This window comes from Adiantum capillus-veneris, chromosome 23, assembly GCF_014529385.1.
Source record: "Adiantum capillus-veneris isolate H3 chromosome 23, ASM1452938v2, whole genome shotgun sequence".
In the NCBI taxonomy this organism is placed as follows: Eukaryota; Viridiplantae; Streptophyta; class Polypodiopsida; order Polypodiales; family Pteridaceae; genus Adiantum; species Adiantum capillus-veneris.
The window spans coordinates 126,624,393-126,634,699 of NC_140953.1; the positions used below are offsets into that span (position 1 = coordinate 126,624,393).

General features: G+C 42.5%; 1 non-coding gene across 1 annotated transcript; it reads left to right on the forward strand.

Moving 5' to 3' along the window:
* Positions 1-3,875: 3,875 nt before the first annotated feature.
* Positions 3,876-3,962, forward strand: TRNAS-GGA (transfer RNA serine (anticodon GGA)). Its single transcript has one exon. It is a non-coding gene; the product is annotated as a tRNA-Ser (tRNA).
* Positions 3,963-10,307: the final 6,345 nt, after the last annotated feature.

Genomic DNA, 10,307 nt, shown 5'->3' on the forward strand with positions numbered 1-10,307 from the left:
CCTCCTCCTTGGGCACATTTTCTTCATGAGAGATCTCCTTGTTTTTATTATTATTTTCCTCATATGCCTTGCGACGCATATTTTTTTGCTTAATAGTGCGATCTTCACATACAAAACATTTTGTATCTCTCAAATAGATCCAACTATTATCAAGGATAATCTTTCGCTTGGTCTCATCTGGCATGGTGCATACAATTGGCCGTTCTCCCGAGCGAGGAGCTCCTTGCTTCCCCACTCTATGTGCTCCATAGACCATAACTCCGGACATGCCAAAGTGGGTTTTGAAGAAATCTTCAATAACAATGGCAAGAGAAGGAGGTGTCTCTAACTTCTCTTCGGGAATTCCACGAATAACAATGTTCTTGGAACGTCGCTCCCGTTCCTTCAACTCCTCCACATCCACATTCTCAACATTCTTTGTTTGAACCATAGCTTGCATGAGTGAAGAATTAGAAACCACATTGCTACCACATACATCAGCCCAAGACTTGTTTGTGCATACATTTTTCATGTCGCATACATCCCAGCTCATAGTGTCAAATTTCTCCTCTTTCAATACATGGTCATTCTCTACTTTGCTTATCCGCTCCTTCAAAGCATTCAAGTCCACAAGAGAGCGTTTACATTCCTTGACTTCCTCTTCAAGTTGCATCAAACGTGTTGTTTGCATCTCAAGTGTCCTCTTGAGATTCTCATTCTCAACCACAAGTACCCTTAGTGTGCCATTCTCCATTGCAAGTGCTCGTAAGTCTTCGCCTTGTTTGTTTACGGTCTCTTGCAATGATACCAAGTACGCCATGATCATGGTTTTCGATGTCGTTGGTTGGCTGGTTGTGTTGCTATCTCCACACTTAGGAGATTTTGGATCATTTTCCACAATGGTTGTGGACCTTGTTGAAGAAGAACCCTTGCGAGTACCGGAAGACATTGTATGTAAAATAGAGGATGAGAATCAATTTTGTTGAACCTGTTCACTTCGGAGATGCTGCTACAGAAACGCCTTCCATAACTTTGAAAATTTCTGTCTTTACATCAACGCGTAGAGGACTTTGTGCTCTTCGATTGAGGCTATAGATCACCCAAATCGGAGTTTGGATGAAGAAGTTATGATCAAAAGAGTGGACTGTTGTCTACTAGGTCAACCGAATGAAAATAATAGCTAGTTGGCCAAAATGCGCACTAAATATCTTACCGGATATATCCTCCAAGTCATTGGTATGACTATCAAAATCATGGGCATCGGCGTGTAGGTTCCAAATCCATGTAGTGGTACTGGGACCCTTAGCTAAATTTCTTGCGAAATGTCCAGGCTGAGCCCACTTCTCGAAAGAAATTTTTACAGGATCCTTCTCTACCATAATTTTGACTTCTGGTTCTGGCGAACGAATAGTCATTGGGACTCTCCTCTCTTCGAGCAGGGGATAGCATCAACCTACCAACAGGAGATATAAAATTTCTTAGAATTGGGGGTTTCATTAACATGCAAGAATCTGTTACTTCCCTCCAAATTTGAAAGTTGAACGTCTATAGTGAAGAGATCATGTGGGATAGGCTTTCGGTGGTATTATTACACGGCTTAGCGGCGCCTGATGGACTTGATAAGTAATACTAATTGCCCCCCCCCCGGGGGGGGTCGACGTCTGAGAAACAAAAAGTTTTACTTACTTTGACTTTCCTATTTAGGAAGTCACGCTACTCTCGTACTGTTGTTCCAACTCTCCCACCGATGAGACGGGGAGAAGCGTCCCATAATTTTCAGCCAATTCTGTGCTTTGGCATAATTGTCGGGGGAAAGTGCTATTGCCCGTCGCCAATACTCAGCAGCCTGATCAAACCAAGCTTCCGAAATTTCTAAATCTCCTTGATAAATGGCCTGTTCCCCTCGACAAGAATGGATGATTCCTTTCCCAGTAATCTCCTCCTTCAGAACCGAACTTGGGGGTTTCCCACCCCATACGGCTCATATGACTGCACTCCCACCCTTTGGGTGAGGGATGAATCCTACTCCCGAGGTGAGGTGTGGGAAAACTAAAAATAGCCAGGTTTTCAATTCTATTCGTTCCAAATAAAACCTTTTCCGTCTCAGCTATTGGGAAGAGAATAACAATCTCTCCCGTCACTAACTACCCTATCTCAACATGGATCTTTCAAAATGAGATAAATTTTTTCCTTTGGGATTTGGTACTACGCCGTGTCTCGCCACTTAGTGCTTTTTCAACTGCCTCTTCTACAGAAACGAGTTGCATAAATCTTTGATGAGCCAGCTTCATTGTATCGATCCAGATTTTCAATGAGAAATCCTTACGACGCTGCATCCCCTTATTTAGTTAAATTATCCATAGGAAGGTTAGGCTGGTTACCTCCTCCGAACTCGGATTGTTTGGAAGGGGGCTAAATCCCGCAGCTCGTGGCAACTCCCGTCTAGAAAGATGCTTGGGGGAAGCCTTTTTTTTATCGGTTGATTGATCATGAACCGAGGAGTCCCGAGGTGTAGATAGCCGCACGTGGTGGCAGCTCACAGCCATATTATTAAAAGCTTGTGGCAAAAAGGAATTACGCTCCGGCGCTTGAAAGTAGTATTCCAAAGCTTTTGCATGGTTACCATTACTGGTATGGATAGCACCTATATTGTGGGGTATGTAACTTCGGTCGTAAGAATCAATCTCCAAACGCATGGCTTTGTAGTAACTTCCCGAAGCTTCTGCATATTCTCCCTCTGATTGGGCCGACATCCGTTACGGTTGCTTACGCAGAAAAGCCCCGATTCAAAACCGCACGTGAAACTTCAGTATCATACGGCTCCTCCTGCCCAATTTAATTTACGAGGAAGCAATTTGAGAAGTTTCATTACTCCTGCTCTTGATAAGATTTCTAACCAGGCGGGGGTTAGTGTCTGACAAAATCGGTATCTAACCATCCATCTTACAAGGAGTTTCTTTTTTTATTGGATCGATTGCGTTGCCGTCAATGAATTAGTGGTAGCTAAACTCCCTGGCAATTTCTTCGTTCCCAACGCTTTGTTTCTCAGAGGATTATTCACCCCGGCAATCTCCGATGATCTAAGGGATATCCAAAATACAAACGGGATGGTTGCTTGTTACCCCAATTGCAATTAGTCGTTATCGCGACTCCGGAGTTGTCGAAAACGCATAACATTTTTTGAATTAAGAGGTTGACAAAGAGTTTGTATCGCCGATTTCTCTAGTGGTGTATACCCCCTCCACGCTTACTCCTAAGATTTCCACGTATCACCAATTAACAGGTTTAACCTCCTACTTGCTCAATACCTCGATCCGCGGGAGACGGGAGCCGTAGCTTGCGGGGCTGCATCAATCGTGGATACACAACCGAAGGATTTGTTCGGCATTCGAAAAACACTTTTCTCAAATGTGGGCTTTTCAAATTGAGAGTTTTCTCCAATTAAGTGGGATAGTGCTAAATTACCTCCCTTCTCGAATCGCACCATCCCTGTAGTATATAGAAGCTTCCCTCTCCCTCTTAGTAGTAGGTAGAATTCGTATCAGAATATCCTCTAGAATTGTGAAAGTTTTATCAATAAAATTATCATTTCTCTGCGACCTAGGCATAATCAAAATTACTCCTTGTTTTCTTTTTATTACTTCACCTATTACTAATCCGTCAGTTGAAATTACGGAAGAAAGGTAAAAAATCTATTTGGAGAATAACTCGGAAGAGAGAAGTAGTCGAGTGATAAGTGGAATGAGATTTTAATTGGTGTCGAAAACTTTCGTCACGTTTCACCCCTATTTCGAGGGGTACTTAGTGAAACGGATACCCGCAAATTACTTGCCACTTCATCGCCTAAAGTCATAAAATAAAATCAGAGGTTTCACTGCTGAAATATCGCAGCTCGGGGAAAGGTGGCCGAGTGGTTTAAGGTGTGGCACCGGAAATGCTATGTAGATTTCTAGCTACCGAGGGTTCGAATCCCTCCCTTTCCTATTTCTATTATTACTTTCTCGGGATACTTTTGTCTATTCCTTGAAATGTAGTTGAACAATTATCTTGGAAAAGATGAACTCGGAATAAGAGTTTTAATCTGTTTCCGGATACGGATAAAAAGGAGTTGAAAGAATACTTCAACAAAAACGATAGATGGGGGCTACTCTATCTCTTCACTTCGGTATCAAATGGACCGAAATAGCGCACAACTATAACTGGGAAACAACGTCATGGGCCAAATCAACTTTTTTTTAATCGGAAAATATTCCGTCACCCTCGAAACTAGAAGAGAAGATTTTTAAATTTCAAGACTTAGAGGATTAAGAGGTAGACGGAATAGCTTTTCATGATTTTCTGCTAATCCGCCCCCCAACTTGCATCATTCGGAGTTTTCCAACCAAGTATTTTCAGGACAAATATCTACAAAGTATTTGATTGAATCGAATAAAAGCTTCTTCTACTAAGCTTTTCAAGAGTAATACTCAACAACTAACAGTTTATTGATATCCAAATTGACGGATTCTCGGTTGACCAGATGGTTGACTAATCCCGTTGGTTCACCCGTTTTCGAAATAGACAGAGTTAGGTGATCTGGTACTTCGTTCCCACTGAGAGACTCACTCTTCTGAACATTGGCAGAAGTTGGTCGGTTCCGAATACTGATAATATCAGGTTTACATCGATAGCTTGGTATATCCACAACTCGATGGTTTACCAACATATGTCTGTGACAAACCAGCTGTCGGGCAGCGGGAATGATAGAGATAAGGAGGAGGAGGAGAGAGAGAGAGAGAGAGAGGAGAGAGAGAGAGAGAGAGAGAGAGATGAATGAAATGATATATTAGCGTCTTCACGAGAGAGAGAGAGAGAGAGAGAGAGAGAGAGAGAGAGAGAGAGAGAGAGAGGAGGAGGAGGAGGAGGAGGAGGAGGTCGAGCGAGAGAGAGAGAGAGAGAGAGAGATAGAGAGAGAGAGAGAGAGAAGACAGAGGAGGGAGAGAGAGAGAGAGAGAGAGAGAGAGAGAGAGAGGGCGGTGAATAGACACTGTCTCTTTGTGCGCGAGCTACATGGCTATTTGCGTGCATTGCAGATAGTGGTCGGGCAAAATCATATTTTTTTCCAAACTTACAAAATTCCTTTCCTTGAATTTGCCAAGAGGAAATTTTGGGAACTTAGGTTTATTTTTTGGGTTTTTACACTATTTTACTCTATTTTTGGGTGGAATTTCTCCTTTTCCCCTTGCCTTGAGCCGGTGCGCGCGCGCGTGAGAGAGAGAGAGAGAGAGAGACGCAGATAGAAAACGGCACGATATTAAGTTGAGAGACATTTTTCTCGAAATTGCTCACAACGCAAATTTTGAATTTGATTGACATTCGGGAGATAGAGATAGAGAGAGGAGGAGGGAGAGCAAGAAAGACAGCTAGAGAGAGAGACGAATGAAATGATATTTAACGTTTTCACGAGAGAGAGAGAGAGAGAGAGAGAGAGAGAGAGAGAGAGAGAGAGAGAGAGCTATAGATAGAAAACGGCATGATATTAAGTTGAGACACATTTTTCCCGAAACTGATCACAACGCAGATTTTGAGGTTGATTGACATTGGGGAGATAGAGATAGAGAGAGGAGGAGGGGGGGGGGGGGGAGGAGAGAGAGAGAGAGAGAGAGAGAGAGAGAGAGAGAGAGAGAGAGAGAGAGAGGAGGAGGAGGAGGAGGGAGAGCAAGAAAGACAGCTAGAGAGAGAGAGAGATGAATGAAATGATATATTAACGTCTTCACGAGAGAGAGAAAGAGAGAGAGAGAGCTACAGATAGAAAACGGCATGATATTAAGTTGAGGCACATTTTTTCCGAAACTGATCACAACGCAGATTTTGAAGTTGATTGACATTGGGGAGATAGAGATAGAGAGAGGAGGAGGGAGAGCAAGAAAGACAGCTAGAGAGAGAGAGAGAGCCGCAGATAGAAAACGGCATGATATTAGGTTGAGACATATTTTTCTCGAAATTGCTCTCATCACAGATTTTGAAGTTGATTGACATGGTTGGGTGTGATTGAGAGAGAGAGAGAGAGAGAGAGAGAGAGAGAGAGAAAGAGACGAGGGGGGGGACACTGGGGAGATAAGAAAAAAAGAAGAAGAGAGAGTAATTTTCTTGATCTTGTTTCTCAACTTTGTCAAGAGTGAAGAGCTTGAGGGTAAGAGGGGCCATGCCGCCGCCTTTACTAGTACATCTTAAAATTTTCAAGGAACGAAAGGGCCTTCATGTGTCAATCATTGGTTTACTTCACAAAAAACCTTACAAAACATATAATGTAAAATGCAAAAGGAAGAGTGAGATTGTAAGAAATAACAAGCAGCTTAGCTTTTGTCAAAATGTAAAGTCAAAAGAATTTCCTTTTTTTTTAGTAGTAAAAAGTCTTTTAGCAATAGGACTTTTTAGTCTACTCAGATTAAATGTATTAAATGCACATACCGATAAAGAGATAAATTTAATAGAGATTTTATTGTTTAATGAAAATTTAATTTTTAAAGATATATTTGGCTTTATCTTTTCAAGAGGTTTTTTTAAGACCAATATTGATATTTTTATTTAAAAACAATGTATTTTTTTAAAGAGATTGGAAAAAAAAACTCGTGTGATGTCGACTTGGGGTTGTCTCGCTTTGAGGAAATGCACGCAAATGAAAGAGTTGATATCCATGTTATTGGCCATGAATGAGAGAGAGAGAGAGAGAGAGATTTTATCAAACTCACTAGTACAACAGCGCCGCCTCCAACGGCGGCATCGCCTCTAGCGATGCAAAATTGCTAGGGGAATAAAGTGCACAATCAATGAGAATCCCAGCCAATGTCCCAATGGCATATATCGCATCGCACGCGCGCACACACACGCACAGAGAGAGAGAGAGAGAGAGAGAGAGAGAGAGAGAGAGAGAGAGAGGCCTCCTTGAGCACATCATGAAATTCTCAGATTTCATGAAGAACATGTACGCACATGGATTGAAATGCACAATTATGAAAAATGAATTTAAATAGTCGGTCTCCGTGGATATCATATTATGCATTATATTAGTAAGATACTAAAGTAAAGTAATAGCTCTCCTACTATACTGAAAATATCATAAAAGCATCAACTCAATATGTTAGCATTACACTTGTCCGAGGCCTTTTGACTCTTAGCGAAGTAACACAAACAGGAAAATGAACATTGAGGAGTGAGAAGGAGAGAAAGGAGACTATGACGCACATGTGCAAACTCTAAACAATTATTTCCATAGCCTTTTGAATGTAGCTACCCTTCTTTCAGCTGCCAATATCCTTTGTCTACATGGCTAGTGCCACTATATCATAGCATTTTACATTTGTGTGAGGTAGAAGCACTAACGATGCATGCACTATGATATAGTGGCTTGTGGCACACAACGTTTTGCATTGTGCGAGGTAGAAGCACAACCTATGTATGCTTATGGGCAACTATACTTGTTGTAGAATTTGCATTGCAGAGCACCATTTTGCAAGCTCCATTCCACACACGATATCTTAGTGAGTAACTGGTTACCCACAAACGACCAATATTGCCGTTGTTGATAGATCTTTACATAGATCTTACATTCCAAGGTTAGCACAAACATGAATTTAATCATAAGGTGCAAGTTGTGCTCACATTAAAATCACCATGAGACGTGTTGGCACACAAACTTGTCTATTCCTTCACTTACATGGCCATTTGCTACTTTAAATGCTTTTGCAGACCACCATACAACATGTTTTCGTTAGTTAGATTGCACAGAACAACCTTTTTGCATTTCACTATGTACTAAAATTTGGTATGTCTCATTTTGAAGCAGCATCTTCATGTTTGCTTTTACTTTAAAAAGATAAAAATGGGCATGACTCGTACTTGAGAATGGCAGCTAACTTACATTTTTAGAAATTGATGACAAATTTAACTTGCAAGCTGAGGAGATTGTTTATACTTTGAAGCCTTTAAATCATTTTGAAGGAAACGAATAATAATTCAATAGTGAAGATTAGAGATGAATGCAATCGCATAAACATAAACAGAAGATGAGATGAGAGAGAGAGAGAGAGAGAGAGAGACAGATTATGAGAATGCAAGGAGGGAGGAGCTCAAACTGGTGAGCAGGGCGCCTACCGCAGTTCATGCATGAGCATCCTTGCTACTGCAATCGCCATAGCCAACAGGAGATTCTTGATGATCACAAATGCTTGGTAGCAAGGCCTGTGTGTGTGTGTGTGTGTGTGCGCGCGCGCACGCGCGTGCACGCATCTATTAGTGGTTGCTTTGGATCCTCAATGCAAGCTAGTGTCTGTTGAGATCCCGACTCCCTTAACTTGTGAGCACCAAAAAGAAGTCAAAAGGGGCCAGCAAACGACCATATTGTTGGGCCCGTGAAGGGTCTAGAGCTCTCAAATAGCATGGAAGTTTGAAGCTGTAGGAAGCTCAAGTGTGCGCGTCGGGAAAGGTAAAACATAGCCAAGCCCACTTGGAATGTCATGGATGTCATGATCAAACGTGTTATTGAAGCTCTTGAGCTGAAGGGAGTTGTTATGCAACTGCTGCAGATCTGTTTCAGAGGAAGATCTTCCATGAATGCTACAAATTGGGATAGGGTTGTTGTGCGGGATGAGGCCTTCCCTGACCCTTATCCTTCCTTCTCCACCACCACTACCACACCCCTTGAATCCTAATTCTCCAACACCACCTTCTCCATCACAGTTTCGTAGGACAGAGAACCGGCTCATCAAGAGGGGGCTGCAGCCATCACAACAACAAAATGAAGTGCATGTCAAATATTGCCAAAAGGAGAAGAATCTAAGGGACTTAAGATAAAGAGCCGTGGTTTGGGAATGGAGGGGAGAAGAGGAAGGTGAGCATGAGAGGCATAGCTGTGGATGGCCAGCTAATGCAGAGACATGGCGATGGAGGCCGTTGTTGCATGCGTACTTCTCCCCCCTAGGCGTGCGTGCGCAGTTGCGCACCACCCCGAATGCAACAATGCAGAGCTTCTTCCCACCTTGTACTCTCCCATCTTTGCACTACCTCGGCTAGTGTCTGCTCCTTCCATCTCTCTCTTTTCTTCGCTGCTTTCCATACGCCCTATCGACAGTGGTTAGAAATTGATGACAAATCTAACTTGCAAGCTGAGCAAATTGTTTATACTTTGAAGCCTTTAAATAGTTTTGAAGGAAACGAATAATAATTCAATAGTGAAGATTAGAGATCAATGCAATCTCATAAACATAAACAGAAGATGAGATGAGAGAGAGAGAGAGAGGGAGAGAGAGAGAGAGAGAGATTATGAGAATGCAAGGAGGGAGGAGCTCAAACTGGTGAGCAGGGCGCCTACTGCAATTCATGCATGAGCATCCTTGCTACTGCAATCGCCATAGCCAACAGGAGATTCTTGATGATCACAAATGCTTGGTAGCAAGGCCTGTGTGTGTGTGTGTGCGCGCGCACGTGTGCACACGCATCCATTAGTGGTTGCTTTGGATCCTCAGTGCAAGCTAGTGTCTGTTGAGATCCCGACTCCCTTAACTTGTGAGCACCAAAAAGAAGTCAAAAGGGGCCAGCAGATGACCATATTGTTGGGCCCATGAAGGGTCTAGAGCTCTTAAATAGCATGGAAGTTTGAAGCTGTAGCAAGCCCCGGGGAGGTCACCTAACAAAAATGTAACCTATCACGTGAGTTCAACAGAAGGGTATTTAACGTTCTTGAAACTTACAGAAATATATATACAAAAGGGCATTATTTTTTCAAATTTGTAAAAAACTTACAGATTTTAAAAGAAAAGGGTATATTATATTCCTAACAAAATTTACAGATAAGGGGTTTTACAAACATGTCTTGAACGCACGTGATATGGTAGTTTTACACATAGTGAACCCCCCGAGTAGCAAGCTCAAGTGTGCGTGTTGGGAAAGGGAAAACATAGCCAAGCCCACTTACAATGTCATGGATGTCATGATCGGACGTGCTATTGAAGCTCTTGAGCTGAAGGGAGTTGTTATGCAACTGCTGCAGATCTGTTTCTGAGGAAGATCTTCCATGAATGCTACAAATTGGGATAGGGTTGCTGTGCGGGATGAGGCCTTCCCTGACCCTTATCCTTTCTTCTCCACCACCACTACCACACCCCTTCTCCAACACCACCTTCTCCATCACAGTTTCATAGGACAGAGAACCGGCTCATCAATAGGGGGCTGCAGCCATCACAGCAACAAAAAACGAAGTGCATGTCAAATATTGCCAAAAGGAGAAGAATATAAGGGACTTACGATAAAGAGTCGTGTTTTGGGAATGGAGGGGAGAAGAGGAAGGTGAG